The following is a 17,863-nucleotide window of genomic DNA, read 5'->3' as shown; positions in this document are numbered from 1 at the left end:
CCAACAGGTTAGCTTTCTTTTCCAACTTCGCTTTAACTGGAACAAGTCAGTAAGAGTGCTAACTATGCCTTCATCAGTGATAAAAACATCCCACAGTCCAGAGCTACCCATGGTGGGCATGGCCTTCCCTTAGTAACCTTCTTCCAGGTTGATCTGGGCACATTAATTACCGCATTTTGAATAGGGGAATTTAATGGGCTAAGAATCCAGGAAATGATATAATGAGTTCGAATATTTCCAATGGAGGAGTTCTTTAAAGCCTCCTCCAGGGTGGGACACAAGGCAATAAAGGAATGGTTCCCTCTTCACTTGTATTCACTTTAGTGCTGAAGACATGTAAGCCATGCTTACTTCCTTGTGACCTTGGGCACTTTATTTCTGTGACCTCCATTTGGTCCCCTGTAGAATGCAGGTGGTTGGATCGGAAATATCTTTGAGGTCCCTTCCATTTCACCATCCTGCAATGCCAATTGGGTTCTGCTTTCAGCGGTCCTCTCCTGCCTCCTACCCTGCTTTGTTCTGATTCGGGAGTGGGGAAGTGGAAGAGTGGAGAAGTGAAGGGGAAGAGGAAGGGAGGAGAGGGAAGAGAAGGAAACGGGGGAAAGGGGTGAATGGAGGAAGGGGAAGAGAGGAGAGGGAATGGGAAGGATGGAAAGGGGAGGGGAAAAGAGGCAAGGGAGGGAAGGATCCTGAATTCAAACTCCACCTCTGACATCTACTACCTATGTGACCATGAGTGAATCACTTAACCTTGCTGGGCCTGTTTTTGCAACTGCAAAATGGGGATAATAAGCCTAGTGGTACCTATGACAACGTTAAGTAAAGGGCTTTGCATAAATGCTTAAAATGCTATAGAAACGTGGGCTCTGATTTCAGTAGGCTGTTGAATTCTGTCTGGATTGGATACAGATCAGGGTGGCTTTGTGGGTAGGCCAGCCCTGCCTGTAGAACAAACAGAGTGATGGTGAGCCCATGCAGAAACCTGGATTTAGAGCCAGAAACCTGGGTTGAAATCCCAGGTTCTGGTGCTGTATGACCTTGGAGAAGTCGCCTCCTCCCCTCCACCTTGTGCCTCTGTTCCCCATCTGTAAAATGAAGGGGTTGGAGCAGATGACCTCTGAGGCCCCTTTCAGCCAGAGAGACTTAGGTTCTAGGATCCACCAGAAATGAGTCCTGGGAGTGGTCTGTGATGAGCCATCCCTGGTCAGCTTTGCTCTCATAGTGTGCTCCCTACTTCTGTGTATCTGGAGTCTCTGTAGGGAATAGCAATCGACAAACAAGAAGCCAACACTTCCAGGATGCCAGGGGAAGGGAAATGATCCCTGCTCTCAAGTAGTTTCTATTCTCCCCCTGGAGATAACATGTATGTACAGCAGGAGAGATAGTATAAATATGAACCAAATAAATAAAAGGCAGTTCCCCATAGTGAGAACATGGAGGGGTGGGACACGGAGAACTCAGGGCACCCAGACCAAAGAGAATTGGTGTGAGCAGGGCCGGAGACCATCTTGACTAAGCTCCCGATTTTACAGAGGGGGAAACTGAGGCCCAGATTGGGGAAGCTACTTGTCCAAGGTCAAATAGCAGATAAGTCTGAAAGTGGCACAGATATTCTGCCTCCTGGTGTAGCTGCTGAGGGAGGAAGCAGGATCCTGCCTGGGGCAGAGGACATGCCTTCTGGGAGGAGGGTGCTCAGTGGGTGCCCCAGGGGCAATTTGAGCAGTTGGAAAGCCTGGGTTGCCAGGCACTGCAGAAATTCAGTGGGTGGCAGGCAGGTGGGAGAGGAGGAGGCAGCGGCAGCAGCGCTGAAGACAAGCTTCACCTACTTCCCTGGCAGCCCAGAACAGGCTGTGCTCTCCAGCAGCCCTTCTGGGCCCAGCCATGTCTATTTCTGGCCAGAACTGGGCTTCCTTGCACGTAAAACCTTTCTGGGATGCTTCTCTTTGCCTTGGTATGCCCAGGGCCACCCAAAGGCTCACCCCAATGGCCTCCTACTGTGGGCCTGAAGGAGAGGGCCTAAGAATGCCACCCCCCACCCCAAATAGGCTCTTGGCCACCACCTCCTCCAAACCCCTTATGGCTACAGGAAGGAAAAGGAGACCCAGAGTGAGGAAGAACTTGCTAAAGGTAACACAGCAAGCTAGGAACAGAGCCCGGATACTGGCCCCAATGATCTTTGACTCCAAGATCAGGAATTTGCACAGAAGAATGTAACTTATGTAATATGGCTACAATTGTAGAAACTAGGAGAAGTCCACGGGCTTTTAGATGTGTAACTAGAAGGGACTTCTTCTAGTTTGACCTCTACATTTTACAAAAGAGGAAACTGAGGTGCAGGGAAGGGCAATGACTTGGCCAAGGCCAAAGGGAATAGGATCCTGGATGTAGAGCTGGAAGGGTCCATAGAGGGCATCTGGTTTCTGTACCTCCCCCACCTCATTTTACAGAGGAAAATGAAACCCAGACAGGATTCGGGGGTTATGCCTCACTCAAGGTCAGGAATTCGAACCAAGGTCTTCTTACTTCAGAGCCAAGTGCTCTTTCCACTGGACCACACTGCTGCCACAGCCTCCTCTCCTTTCCCTCTTTTGCTTTCCCCCCTCTCTCTGTCCTCTCCCTCCCTCCTCTCCCTGACCTCTCTTTGTGTGTCTCTCCCCTCCCTCCTTTTTTCTGTCTCTCCCTCTCTCTCTCTCTCTCTCTCTCTGCCCCCCTCAGTTGCACGTCAGTTTAACTCTTCCATAGTTCTTGCCCGTAGAACTGCCTGCCTACTGTAGTCTCTCGAATTCTTCTGGTACAGCACATTAAAGGGTTGAGAATGTTTTTGATGACACTGCCACTGCTTCCTCAATGCCCTCCTCTGATGGATGTCTCCTCCTGGCCTGGAGGTGACCTTGGGCTCTCCGAGATCTCTGCCAGCAGAGCGGCAAGCAAGCCGAGCAGCTTCTACCCAGACGGAGAGGCTTCTGGAGTGGCCAAGCTCAGCCTCGGAGAGTTGCTTCATTTTGGTCACAGCAGCATCCCTGGTGGCTCGGATCTGTTTCCATGGGGGCGAGAGCCACACCAAGGAACACACAGCCAAGTATTAATGGTGCTTCCCCCTCAGTTATCTGGAATACTTCCCCATCCTACTTTGGCTAAGGCCACGTGTCTAGGGCAATCCAATGAGTTTACAATAATTACAATATTACAGACATTTCTAGAGAACATTCCAACTTGCCAATGCTTCATGTATATCATCTCGTTTGAACCTCAGAACAACCCTATGAGGCTGATATTACCTCCATTTTACAGATGAGGAAATTGAGGCCCAGGAAGATTAAGCCACGGTGTCGTAATCTAAATTTAGCACATGCAAGGATTCTCTTTTATGTCCTGGACTCCTTATAAATGTCCTTAAGAGCACTAAATAAAATACAGATTACAGAGGAAATCCATTAAAAGGTTCCTTGGGTGGGCAGTATGGCCCAGCGACTGACCTATGGTTCCTACTGCCTATTGGGTACAGGCTACCACTCTTAGCCCTCCTTAAAGGTCTGTCCCCACTCTACTTAACTGAACTTACTTACAATGACTTCCCTGTGAGAGTACTCTATTCCAATCAGTCCCATCAGCTTCTCACCTCTTAGACCCTCCTTATTTTTCTCCACCTCTGCACCTTTGCTCAGGCTGTTTTCCCTTTCTGGGATGTTCTTTGGCTCCATCCCAGCTGTGTGATCCTAGGTAAACAATTCAGCCCTTTAGCTCAGTGGATTGAGAGCCAGGCCTAGAGATGCAAGGTCCTGGGTTCCAATTTGCCCTCAGACACTTCCCAGCTGTGTGACCCTGGGAAAGTCACTTAACCCCCATTGCCCGGCCCTTACCACTCTTCTGCCTTGGAACCAGTATTGATTTAAAAATCATTTAACCCTTGTAGGCCTCAGATTCAAGTGAGGGGATTGGACTGGATGGCCTCTAAGTTTCCTTCTAGCTGTAGATGGAGGGTTCTATGACTTGCAGAAAGATAGGACATATACTCTTATTTCTGAGAGTGACAAGTATACCTGGAAATGGTGCAAGCAAAGAGAAATGCCAAGAAGGGGTTCCTGCCTAGTGCTTCGAGAAACCTGAGGAAAGAAATCTCACTTTCCCCTCCTCGTAGTGGTGGAGGTGGGGTGAGGAATAGTGAAGGGGGAAGGCTGGGAATGTCTTTCCACTAAGAATTAACTCCTGATGGCTGGTACTGCACCAATGGTATTTGTAACTTATAACAACAAAGGGCTCCTTGAGCAGATTGGAGTCAAAAGGAACCTTACTTAAAGGTTCCCTAATCCAATCCCCTCTTTTTCAAGAGGAGAAAACTGAAGCCCGGGGAGGACAAGGGACTTGCCCAAGGTCACCTAGCTACAAAGGAGCAGAATTGGGACTAGATCCTAGCATATTATCATAGAACGTTAGATCTGGAAGGGACTTCAGAGACCATCTTCTTCAAACTCCTCATTTTCTAGAGGAATGAGTCAAGGCCCAGAGTGGGGAAGCCAACTTGCCCAAGGTCATACCCCAAATCAGTGGCAGAAGAGAGATGAGAATCCTTGACTTGGGACTCCCCAAGTTAAGAACCCTGGCCCCCACTCCTCTCCCAGGCACTTTCTAGCTATTTCTTGTTGAGCATATTGCCCAGAGCCTCAGCTCACTCATTTGTAAAACAGAGGTAATGAAACTTAAATCCCCTTGCTCACAGGATTGTTAGGAGGAAAGTACACATAGAAATAGATTTTCCTGGTGATGTTTGCTCTTTCTGTCCCATCATGCTCCCTGTGTCTGCTTTGTCTGCTCACTTACCTGACAAGCTCCTTGAAGGGTCTGGGCTTCTCTCACCTTTCCTACAGCACACGGGAGCACCACACCTGCCTGCTGGATGCTCAATGACAATCTGCTCATTAGTCTGTCTACCACCTACCAGAGCTCCCAAGTTAGTCTCCAGAATCATTGCTGCCTTAGTCTGCTGTGACCTTTACTTTGCCTCAATCTGTGTTCCAGCAGCTCTCTGGTACCCTGGAGAGCCCATAGTATTTACACACTCACGGGGATGTTTGGGGGATTAGCAGCGCTGATTGTAAAACACTTAAAAATATGAAGATCTGTGGGAACCCTATTATTATAGGAATAATCATAATTACAGCTGGGCTTGGTTAAGTGCTCCAGCAGGCAAATTGAGGAAGCCTTCTCAAGGGGAAAGGCAGCCAACTGCACCGGCAATTAGTCAATTATGAGTACTTAATTCCCTTTTGATCACTTTTGACTTTTGTGTCTTCACAAAATGGGGGTTGGGTCACCGCCTTTCTCTTCCAAATGGCTTCCCCAGTGTAGTTGGATCAAAATGGGAGGTTCTACCTGTGGAGGCTGGGGTGGGTTTTAGTTTTGTGGTTAGAACAGATTGGGGAATGTATTTTTGAATTCATTGGGTCTCCTCCATCTGAAGGAGGGGCTGTGGCTCTGAGAGGCTTGACAGTGTGTCTTGGGGGGAGAAGGGCAGCTAGGTGGCACTGCAGCAGAAAGAGTGCTGGACCTGTGGTCCAGAAGACCCATCTTCCTGAATTCAAACGTGGCCCCAGACACAGACACAGGCTGTGTGACCCTGGGCAAGCCACTTTACCCTGTTTACCTCAGTTTCCTCATTTGTAAAATGAGCTGGAGAAGGAAATGGCAAACCACTCCAAGAAAACCTCAAATAGAGTCACAAAGAGTCAATTCAGACCAAAAAATGCTAATGACAACAATGGACAGAGAAATGGACTCAACCAGGAAGACTCGGAGTGAAGCCTCAACTCTGATCTATCCTGGACCTGAGATCCTGGGCAAATAACTCAGTCTGGATTCAGTGTTCCCAGGCAACTCTCTCAGACTATACGTTGCTGAGCTGTGCGGGAACTCTAGAGGGAATTTCTTTATCTGGGAGTTCCCTTTAGTCAGTGAACCAGTGAAATTGCAACCCTAGTCTGATCTCTAGTCTAATTCTCCACCCCTTTTCCGTTTACAGAGCGCTTTCCTCATACTGACCCTACCTATGTTGAGGTAGAACCTTGGGCAAAGCATGCCAGTCTCCTGGACTTCAATTTCCTTTTCTGTAAACTGAGAGAGTTGGATTAGATAGCCTCTGAGGGCCCTGCCAGCTCTAGTTTTAGAATTCTCTGTGTGACCTTAAACAATTCCCTTTCATTTCCTGGACCTTAGTTTCCTCTTCTGTAAAATGAGAGAGTGGGATTAGATCGGAGGTTCTGAGTCTTTTTTGTGTATTCTGGAATCCTTGGGAATTCTGATAAAGACTATGGATCCATTCTCAAAATACTGATTTTCAATGTATCAAATACAGGATAACAAAGGAAAACCATTATGTCGAAGTATTGTTATCCAAATATGAAAAAAAAAACCAGTCTGCAGACCCCAGGTATAGAACTTCTGGACTAGATGACCCCTGAGGCCCCTTCCAGATCTAGATCTAGGATCCTAAGCGATATTAGGTCCATTTTACAGAAAATGAAACGAAGGCCAAGAGCTCAATGGCTAACGTAAGTGCTGTCTGGCTTTGGAAACTTGTCCAAACATCTCTGTTGACCCAGCCCATGGCTATGGGGCCTGTTGACAAATAATTAAAAAGTCTCTACGTCTCTCAGCTCTGGTCCCCTATTCGCTGCCCTTGATGCTCTGGACGAAGCTGCCCCAAGCTTTGCTTCTTTTACTCTTCTTTAAAGGGAATCTGAGCCAGAGTGGTGAGGGCAAGGCTGACCCAAACAGGAAGCAAAAGAAGGCACTGAGGGCCCTCCTGAAGGTGGGATAGTGGGGCCTGTGCCAAGTGTCCCAGAAAGTTCCATAGGAAAGAGGAGCCTTGCGCCATTCCATCTTATAACATCCCTTTTCAGTCTACAAGGGGCTGTGAGACATGAGGAGGCACCTCTCTGGGAGGCTGGGCAGCTTTCTCTGAGAAGCTTTATTTTTAGAGAGCACAGACGCTCTTTTTTTCAAGTTGGCTCAGGTGCAGTGCCTTGCTGCAATCCAAATACTCTGTCTGTAGCATTCTCCCATCTACAAGTCTAGTCACCTTTTCAGAAAAGCAAATGAGGTTAGTTTTGCATGACTTTCTAGTGAACCCACGCTGACTCTCAGTGATCACTGTTTCTTTTTTTTTCTGGGTGGCCATGAACCACTTGACTGGCGTTCCATCTGAGGCCTCTGATGGGCACGGAGGCCATAGAGAATTAGATCTGAGCTCTAGAGCTGGGCAGGTAGGTGGGGAATTCAGAGACCATTTAGCCCAACTACTTTATTTTACAGAGGAGGAAACTGAGACCCAGGGAGAGGAAGGGACATGTCCAGGGTCAGATAGCTAGTGTGTAATGTCAAAGGCAGGATTGGAACCAAGGCTTCAGGGTCCAGGGCTTCAGCCACCTTACCACCCCATTTCCCTTGGATTCCTCACAGCTCCTCAAAGAGAAATCATTGGTGTTCAGCTCATACCAGTACCCTTTAGTACACTGGGATGTTTGTTCTTTGGAACCTGGAGGCAAACTTATTTACAGCAGTTGGCGGCTGGGATTACCCTCTGCCTCGGTTCCCTCTTAACCATGTTGGTTCTGACATTGCCGGTCTGCAGATCTTTCTCATTGGTGGAGAGGATGGAAACAAAAGAGGAATGGAGTAATTCTCCTTTGTACCTATCCTCTGGTAACCCTGCACCATCTGTAGATGGCCAGGTGGCCTGGAGGCTATTTCTATGACAATATCTATCACTTTTGTTTCTTTTCACCCAAATGGTGTCCAACAAACAGGCCTTCTCCTTCTGGGGCCTGGACTTCCTCATGTATCTTGTCACATGTGACTCTTTCGTGTTTGTCCTTAGTTACGGGCCTCTGCTTTTATCTTCTGTACACATTCTCATCAGTGAGCTCCCTGAGATCCTCGTCCCAGAACACGAAAGCATATCAGTTAGCTGGCATACATTTATTATGTAGCCGTTCTGTGCTAAGGCAAAGAAAGGCCCTGGAACCAAGGAGCCTAATGGGGGAAGATTTCCCTGCCTGATTGCTTACTCACTGACAGACCCACTCCCTCCCGAGACATACGATCACATTTGGGGACAGTTCTCCTTGTGAGGGAATTTGGAGGGACATCAGCTTCAGGTCAGGCTTTGAGTTCTGTGCAGAGCCAAAGAGCAGAATTCGAATCCCGCATTCACAAGATAGCCTCTCAAACAATTTGATGGATTGCCCAGTAATCTCTTCACAGGCTAAATAGCCCCAGTCGCAAGACAGTCAAGTGATGCATGGAGCATTGGACTTAAGACTCAAGAAGAGCTGACTCTAACATTTCCAAGATGAGTGATCACTTAAATTCTGAGCCATGTCCTCATCTGTAAAATGGGCAAAAACACCAGCTACCTCATGGGGCCATTGCATGGATCAAATAAGATAATAGAGGCAAAGCGCTTTGCCAACCTTATTATGATGATTTTATTATAATATTACTATTAAATAGTAATGCAAATGTTAATTTAAAAATTATTAGAATTATTTATGCTTTCTGATATCTATACCTTAATTAGGAATACCAATGATAAATGTTTATTGATCGACTACTAAATATACGATATGTTTTGCATATCTTAAACCTTAAAAAGCCAAAGCAATGTTAGCAATAAGTATTTTATGAATTTGGGACCCTTTATCATTCTGGTTGCCACTTTCTGAATATCCTCCTGCTTATGAAGGACCATCCTAAACTGTGGGGCCCCAAGCAGAACACAAATATTCTGAATGGGTTCTGACCCTAGTTGAGGGCAGTGAGACTCTCACCTCCTTATTCCTGGAAACTCTCTTCTTGTTTTGCCCAGACTGTGACTTTATCAGCATAAGGGTGGCCCTCTATGAGCGAAGCCCTACCTGCTCTGCCATCTTGAAGATTTCCCCTGGGGGACCTGAGAGGTTATATGACTAGGCTAGGATCACATAGCCAATATGTGTCAGAGACAGGTCTTGAACCATAATTCTGAGGCTCTTTAGCTATTACTCTAGAGCAGATATGTGGAGTAGAGTTCTATATTTGGTAATCAGTTCAAATGTGGCCTCAGATATTTATTAGCTTTGTGATCCTGGGTAAATCACTTTCCCCTTGTTTGCCTAAGTTTCCTCATCTGTAAAATGGGGATAATAATGGCACTTACTTCCCAGGATTATTGTGAGGATCAAATGAGATAATATTTGTAAAGTGCTTTGCAAAACTTAAAACACTGTATAAATGGGTGCTATTACTATTGTTATTGTTGTTATTGGCATACCACATTACCTTTCCATTCCTGGAAGCTATGGCTCTCTTAATAGTCCAAAGGTGCCTTAGCTTTTTTAGCGGCCATATTAACGAATTCATTCATTTGTTCATTCATTCAATAAGCATTGTTTAAACACCCAACCACGTGCTAGGCTCAGGGGGATACAAAAAGAAAAAATGAAACGCATTGCACTGTTGCTTCGTGTTGTACTTGCAGTCCACTAAACACCCCCAGACCCCTTTTCAGCCTCACTGTGGTCTAACCATCTAATTACTGAAAAGAGAATGGACCGACACAGTCGTTCTCTTCTTCTGTTGAGGAAACACCTAAAAGATCTTTAAACCAATATCTCTGGACTTGGCCACCAGAATTTTAAATCCGGTAGAATGGAAACTCCTTGAGGGCAGCTTTTCATTTTGATCTTTGTAGCCGTAGCTCCAAGCACAGAGCCGGATAAATCCATTAATAGATCGTCAGTAATCATTCCCCAACCCCCTACTGCTTCTCTCTACCCTCTTGGGCCTACAAGGAAAGGTAAAGAACAGTTCCTGTCCTCACAGAGCTCCCAGGCTTGGGGAAATGATGACAAAATTGGGCTTTTATTTATGTCTGTCGAGCTCACAGACAGTAAACTTACCATTCTAATGGTGCTATTGTTGGCCCCTTATTTCTTTGTTGTGCCTTTCCCCAGAAGTTCCCCCAACACGAGCAGCTTTGCAAGGATTCTGGGAACTCTATTTCAAGAGACATTTTAAATACCACAGAGCCCATCCCTCTACTTTGAGCATATGTTTTAAACACTGACTGCACACCTGCTCTTCCCAGCCCGAGGCAGCCCCCAGTGGGAAGCGCCAAAGGGTGCCACCCGATTACTCTCTGCCCTCTGTGAGCTTAGAATGGAACAGCCCCTGGAGGCCTGAGATAGGACCAAACAGCTGTTCCAGTCTTCCATGCCACCCAGACCTCTCCCACTGCCTCATCTCCTGCTGCACCATTCAGCATTTCTCATTTTCTACGGCTTCTAGGATTTTTTTTTGTTTGGTTTTATTTTTATAGCTTCCCATTCCTGATTATATATTCAGTACACCCTGTAGGGGGCCAATTTGATTTTATTGGACCATTTAAAGGGCAAATAAACCTTTGTTTTTATAAGGAGAAGATAAAGGACCAATTATCTTGGTACTCTTCGCCACATACATCTTTAAAAGATCATTGGCCCACCGTACCCCGTTTCCTTATTTCCTGGCATATTGGCTTGATGACATAACAGGCTTGCCAATGAAGACCTTAGTTCTTAATGAATCAGTTGTTATTTTATTAGCCCCTGTCTTTTTATTTATGTCCTAAGCTCCCATTAGGAGGAGGACCAGTGCCAAAAGGAACATTTCATCCCCCCGAAAAGGATGCTCCAAGCCTGGTATGTCAATACAACGTCTGAGATGATCAGGTGCATGCTGTAATTGCATTACACACAATGAATCTCCAGGAGCCTTGGAGGCCAACTCTCCCCAAGATAACTCCCCAAAGGAGTTAGTCCTGAGCAGGCCTTTCACACAGATAGATGTCAACTCAGCAATTTCTTCCATCATCCAAAGTCAGAGGGAAATTTTGTTGATTTGGTTTCAGGATGCTAACTATGGGATCCCTTAAGGATAGAGAGAACTAAGAACTGAGGGAAATTGGACAAAGTTTCTTGGAGTAGGTGGTAATCAAGCTGAGCCTTGAAGAAAGTTGAGGATTCCAAGAGAATGAGTGAGAAGGGAGTGCATTCTAGGGACAAGGCACAGCCTGTGCAAAGAGATGGAGATGGGAGATGGAATGTCCTGACAGAGGACTAGTGAGGACACCATTACTACTAGAATCTTTTCTAGATTTATTCTCTATTCCTTCTCTCTCATGTGCTCTATGTTGTAGTTGAATTTGGCCTATCTGCTGTCACCTGAACTTTGTATAAATGGAGATTTTGGACCTTGGACTTCATCCCCCACAAGTCCCTTCATATTTCCCCAAATTCCCTTTAATCCCTCCTGCGCCTCCGCCTTTGCACGGTCACATTGTTTTATAAGTTCTGTAGCTCCTCCCTCTTCTCTCTCTTCTCCACCAGCGAGGTCTGGGAGCCTTGCTGTTACTCTAGCTTTTTGTTTTAATAAATCTTATTAAATATGATAATTAGAGTTTTGAATATTAATCTTAATCTCCACAACTTAGAATTCCATCTCTTGCCTCCATGTGTTCACATAGGCTTTCCCCTTTGTCTTGCTTCCCACCTCTTAGACTTTCTAGTTTTATTCAAAGCTCAGTTCGTGTATCATTTCCTACAGAAGACTTTCTTGATCTGCCCTAATTGGTGGTGTGGCCTACCTCCCTCCAATGATCCTATAATTATATAGATCTGGGGGCAAAGTGAAGGGCCGGTGGGAAGCCCCATGCCTCTCAAGTCAAAGACCCTGGGCTCAAATTCCAAATCTGACCTTCTGCCTGTGTGACGTTGGGCAAGTCTCTTCCCTTTCCTGGGCCTCTGTTTCCTTCTCTGTAAAATAAGGAGACTGGATTGGATGGCCTTAGAAGTCCCTTGCAACTCTAGCTCCAGGATTCCACTATCACATTATATGCTGTATTTGCCCAGTGGAATGTGGTCCACAAGGGCAGAAACTGTCTTTCATGTGGTCGTTTTCTATCCAGTACCAGGAACCAGGGGAATGGGGATGCCCAAAGGATATGGGAAGCTTGTCAAACAGACATGAAGGATATTTTCTAAATAATAATACGAACTTATTGAAATACATCCTTTTTTGTATGTATATAAAATAAATTCTATATCAAATATGGGGCACGGGAGCCAAGAAAACGCTTGGAAGCCCCGGCAGTGTGAGGTCTCACACAGAAGCAGGTACTTTACTGAACGCAGGCTGGATTGGAGCATGACTGTTGAAGTCTCAGGGAGGAAGGCCTCTAGAAACCTTGAAGCACTATACAAAGGTGAGGTGTTCATGAAATTGTTATTTATCCTTAGAACATCATGCAATCATGAGCTATTGTTATTACTGGGCCTCCAATATTCACTCATCAGAACAATAAGCAAAACCGTAGATTCTAGGGAAATATCAAAGCATTCCTAACAGGCATGGCCATCCCAATGTAACTTGGGCACCTCGAGAGAGAGGGGCACTTTGAAGGGGGCAAGGCTTGAAGCTTCCCCTTCCATGGAAGTCTTTAAGCAGGGGCTGCATGGCCACTTGTTGGGAGTTTTTGTTCAGGCGTGGGGCAGATTGGATAACCTCTGGAATGCTGGGTAAATCTGCTACTGTGATCATAGCAACCTTAGAGGTGGATGACCTTAGATAGCATCTGGTCCAATTCCTTCATTTTAGAGAGGACAAAACAGGCTGGGAGAAGCAAGATAACTTGCCAGTGTATACACAGGTAATAATAATAATAATAATAATAATAATAATAATAATAACTAGCATTTATATAGGACATTCAGGTTTGCAAAGTGCTTTTAAATATCTTATTTCATCCTCACAATAATCCTTGGAGGTAGAAGCTATTATTATCATTCTATTTTTATAGATTAGTTAACTGAGGCAGTTAAGTGACTTGCCTAGGGTCACACACCTATTAAGTGTTTAAGGCTGGATTTGAACTCATGACTACCTGGCTCCAGGTCCATCATTAATCACTGTGTCATCTATCTATGTAGTAGGTGGTAGAGGTGGGATTCAAACCCAGATCCTCTGAGTCTAAATCTCATCCTCTTTTACGAACACTTAGCTCAGATGTTATAACTCCTGTATTATTGAGGCCAAAGTGGTTAGGATTTTAGGATCATAGATTCGGTGCTAGAAGGTAGCTCAGGAGCTCATGAGATGCTACATCTAGAGCTAGGGGGGAAGTTAGAAGCCATCAAGCCCACTCCCTTGTTTGATAGATTAGGAAATAGGCCCAGGGAAGGAAGTCACCTAGCTAGTAAATGTGGGAGTTGGGATTTGAAACTGGGTCCTCCAAATCCAGGGTTCTTTCCTCTAAGATTCTAAATTGTGTAGAAGGTGCTGACCTGCACTGGAGGTGGTAGTTTTCCCCTCTGGGAGTTCCCTATGCCAATAGGCATAATCTCAGGTCTAATCTATATCCTCTTCCCAATGCTTTCTGGACTGGTAGTCATTCCTCAGTGCCATCTTTGCATGCAGACAGGAGGGTTGTTTTTCGTTAATCACAGATGATATGACAGACATACATACATTGTATTATTATTCTTGTGTTAATGTAGTAAGGAAGCTGAAACAATAGACCAGGTTTTCAAAGAGAAAAATGAGGATTATTCTCTTCTTATCTTTAGTATTTCATTGTGGGGAAAAATTTCTAAGCCATGAGAAAAGACAAGGGCAGAGGACTAATTCAGGATTCCCACAAACGAACACTTAATGGTTAGGACTTTATTCTCTGATCATCAAATTCCCTGGAAGGAGACACACTGCTTCCTCTCCCATGCTTCTTCCCCAGCCATGAAGTAATTGGGTTGGAGAAAAAGCAGAAGCAGGACCAATGATTCTTTTAAAGATAGGAAAATACTACTCGGGATCTTGGGCAAGTTATAGACCAGGGTTTCCCCATCTTTGTTCATACTGTATCCCATGCCTGGAGTCCCTTCCCAACCTCTGTTTTCCTCTGAAGTCCCGCCCAACTTTGAGGTCCAGCTTTCTCCTCTAAGAAGCAGGACTCCTATCTTTCTCTTTCCCAGAACTCTCTTGCACACACACAGCCTATTCTGTATCCTTTTTTTAGTGCTTGTGACTTCTTTTCTGCTCCTCTCTCCATTAATTCCATTGTGAGCTCTCTGAGGGCAGGACTTTCTCTTTTTGTACCTTTGGATCCCTGGTGCCCAGCACCGGCCTTGGTGCAGGGGAGGCAGTTAGTGCTTGTTTGTGAATAGATAGGAATGCTTGGGAACCCTAGTCTGACCGTTTCTAGTGTGAAGATCAGACACGTTTTAATGATGCATGGCTGGAGTGTTATTACTAATGAGGGCTTCAGCATGAAGGACATGCATGACTGGAAACTGGGGCAGCAGCTCATGTGTTGTGAGCAAGGGATAACGAATGGATAAAGAGTCCGGGCTCTGTAACTGATGGTACCCATGAAACATCACGAGACCCAGAGCAAGGCATCCAGTTCACTGGGTAAAGCCTCCCTCTCTGGAGGAACTATGCAAATTCCAGGGCAACAATCACATGAGAGGAAGGGGCCTAAGATGGGTCTCAAATTTCAGTGGAGGTAATGCCTACACTAAGGTGCTCCAGGACCTTCTAAAGGATTGAAGTAGAATTAAAGGCAGCACTCCTTGGAAGGCAGAGCCATCCAGATTTTCTGGAAGAATCTGGTGTGATGGACCCAAAATACGAAAGGGCCCAGCAAAGGGGGAAGTTAAGGCCTACTACTTGGCTGCTCCTGGTCCCTTTGAGACACTTAGGCAAATGCCTAAAAGGCCTAGGGTTATAGGAGGCTAAGGGTGCACCTCTGTTTGGATAGAATAATATCTTAGGGCTCTTAAGGAAGAGACCTTAGATCCAGTTTTATCAGAATGATTTAAATGAGTAGCTCGCAAAGTAAGTTGAGTGACTGCAGTAGAACTAGAATTCAGGCTATAGAATTTAGAGCTGGAAAAGATCTTGGGCCATCTATCCCCATCCCTCTGAAATTCACAGAGGATTGTCCAAGGTCACATGAGTCAGGGACAGAGCTGGGACTAGAATCCTAGTCATAGGATTTAGAGGTGAAAGGGACCTTGGAGATCATCTGGACCAAATGCTTCATTTTATAGAACTGAAGTCCAGAGAGGGGACAGCCTTGCTTCAGGCTACACAGCTATCAGATGAATCCCTTCTAACAAAAACCCAAATAAGTTCTAGAATTTATTTGACAAACACAAGCAAAGCTATGGTGTCCTTCAGAAAAGAGTACACAAATGCCATAATCGTCCTCAGAAAGGACAAGGTCATACGTGAGGAAGACAGGGCAATTGCCAAAGTAATCTTGCTAAAGCACAGGTCTAACTGGTTCACTCCTCTGCTTAAGAAACCTCAGTAGCTCCCTACTGCCTCTAGGAGAAAATAGAAACTTCTCAGTCTTAAAGTCCTCTAAAATTTGGCTACCATTTACTTTTCTACTCACTCCTCCCATCCTTCTGGCCCCTTCTACTCTGTCTGCATTCTGGCCAAATGGGCCTACTTGCTGTCCTCCATACATGTCCTTCCATTTCTAATCTAAGAACCTTTGTACAGGGTAATAATGCCCCATGCCTAGGGTGCTCTCCTTCTTCACCTCCACCTCTGAAAATCTTGAGTTTCTTTCAAAGCCTAGTTCAGTTAGAACCTCCAACGGAAGCTTTTCCTGATCCTCCCATTGGTGTTTTCCTCCTCCAAAAATTACCTTGTATTTTCTTTGCATATTCACTTATACAGGGGAATGTTGTATCTCTATAGTAGAATGTAAGATTCTTGAAGGCAGGGGTTGTTTCTTTGTGGTTGGCATGAGTGAGTGCTTAATAAATGCTCATTGAATTGAAGAGCTCTGGGGTTATAGGACCAAGTACACTCCAGCACAAATTCTCTCTCCCTTACTGACCTCTCTGTCAAAATGGAGGATACTTGCAGACTCCCTGGGAGAAGAATCAGCTGTCTTTTCTGGCTAAATCCTTGGGCTTTCCAAGTTGGCTGAGAAAAGATCATGGGGTCTAGAGTTGGAAGGGACTTTAAGGATCATTTAGTCCAGGCCTCTCATTTGACAGGAAACCAAGGGTAAGTGACTTGCCCAAAGTCACACAGGTAGTAAGGGACAGAGTCAGGATTGGACTTTGGGTCCTACAGCTCCAGATCACAATGAAGAAATTCCCTAAGTAAAAGGAGCAGAACCAGGAGAACATTGTACACAGAGACTGATATACTGTGGTAAAATAGAAAGTAATGGACTTCTGTACTAGCAGCAATGCAATGACCCAGAACAATTCTGAGGGACTTATGAGAAAGAAAACTAGCCACATCCAGAGAAAGAACTGTGGGAGTAGAAACACAGAAGAAAAACAACTGCTTGATCACATGGGTCGATGGGGATATGATTGGGGATGTAGACTCTAAACGATCATCCTAGTGCAAATAGTAATAATATGGAAATAGGTCTTGAACAATGATACATGTACCACCCAGTGGAATTGCTTGTCCACTCCAGGAAGGGGGAGGGAGGAGAGGAGGAAAAGAACATGAATCATGTAACTATGGAAAAAGATTCTAAATTAATCAATAAAAAATTAAAACATAAAAAAAGAAACTCCCCGCCTGTCAATCCATAGCCTTTCTTGTGGCTGAGGAAAGGTGAATGGAATCATAGGATATTAGAGATGAAATTCTTGGGGTTATCTATTCCAATGGCCTTATTTTACAGATGGGGAACTGAGGTCAAATATGGGGAATGACTTGGCCAAGGTCACATAGGCAGTAGGGAGTTGAATTCCAGTTCCAGTGTTCTCTTACCACACCCTGTTGCCTTCCCACTTCCAAAAGAACTTTTACCTTTGTCAACACTGAACAAGATTGAACAAGATCCCTTTAAGACTTGATTTCCCTTCAAATCTAGCAGGAACAAGTAAAATGCATCTCAAAGTCAAAGTGAAAACTTAACACATTGTTCTTGATATTGTCTTCTGCAATGCCCCCTCTCCCCCACTATCGTAGATAACAGAGAGGATGATGCACATTAAATAGGGATTTGCTTGTTGACCTTTGGTGAAAATGACCTGTTTTTATTGAATTTGGAGGCATTTTTCAGTGGCAGCCACCTTATTCTTTTGACATGAAGTCTAAAGTTGTTTTGTCTGGGGAATTCCTTTCCTTCTAAACCCTATTAGAAAAAGCCCTTAACTTACGGGCTTCATGTCAGTGAACCATTCTGATGAGAGGGGCAAGAAAGCACTAGATGGGCGGGGGTGGGGGGGAGACGTTCTAAAAGCAGAATGGAGGAGCCTTGCAAGTGACTAAATATCAGAGGAGCCAGACAGAGAAGAGTCACTGAGAACTCTGGGAGACTTGAGAGATTGAAAGGATGGAGGAGCGCTCAAAAGGAATAGGGATGTTTGGAAGAAGAATGTGTGTCATGCGAAATATGCTGAGTTTTAGGTGCTGAGACAATTGCTGATGTAAACCTGGAGCTCAGGCAAACTATCCGAGCTGGATATAGGATCTATATCACTTGCAGAGAAGATAAAAAGGAATAGACAAGAGAAAGAACAGAGACAGAAAAAAATGGGCCCAGGACCGAGCTTCAGAGGACACCTGGCCTTTCCAGGAAGGAGGGAAGTATGATGACTTATGAAAGGAGGCCAAAGAGGAGCCATCGGGTAGGGGAGAGACCTGAGAAAGCGCTGTCAGAGAAGCTAAGAGGGGAGAGATAACTTAAGGGGGGGCATAGTGAACTGTGTCAAAAGCTGGAGAGAGCTGAAGTAGAATGAACCCTTACTTAGCAGTTAAGAGATCATTGATAACTTGAGAGAGAACAATTTCATTCTAAAGCTAG

The sequence above is a fragment of the Gracilinanus agilis genome, chromosome X, assembly GCF_016433145.1.
Source record: "Gracilinanus agilis isolate LMUSP501 chromosome X, AgileGrace, whole genome shotgun sequence".
In the NCBI taxonomy this organism is placed as follows: Eukaryota; Metazoa; Chordata; class Mammalia; order Didelphimorphia; family Didelphidae; genus Gracilinanus; species Gracilinanus agilis.
This window is presented reverse-complemented; position numbering follows the sequence as displayed.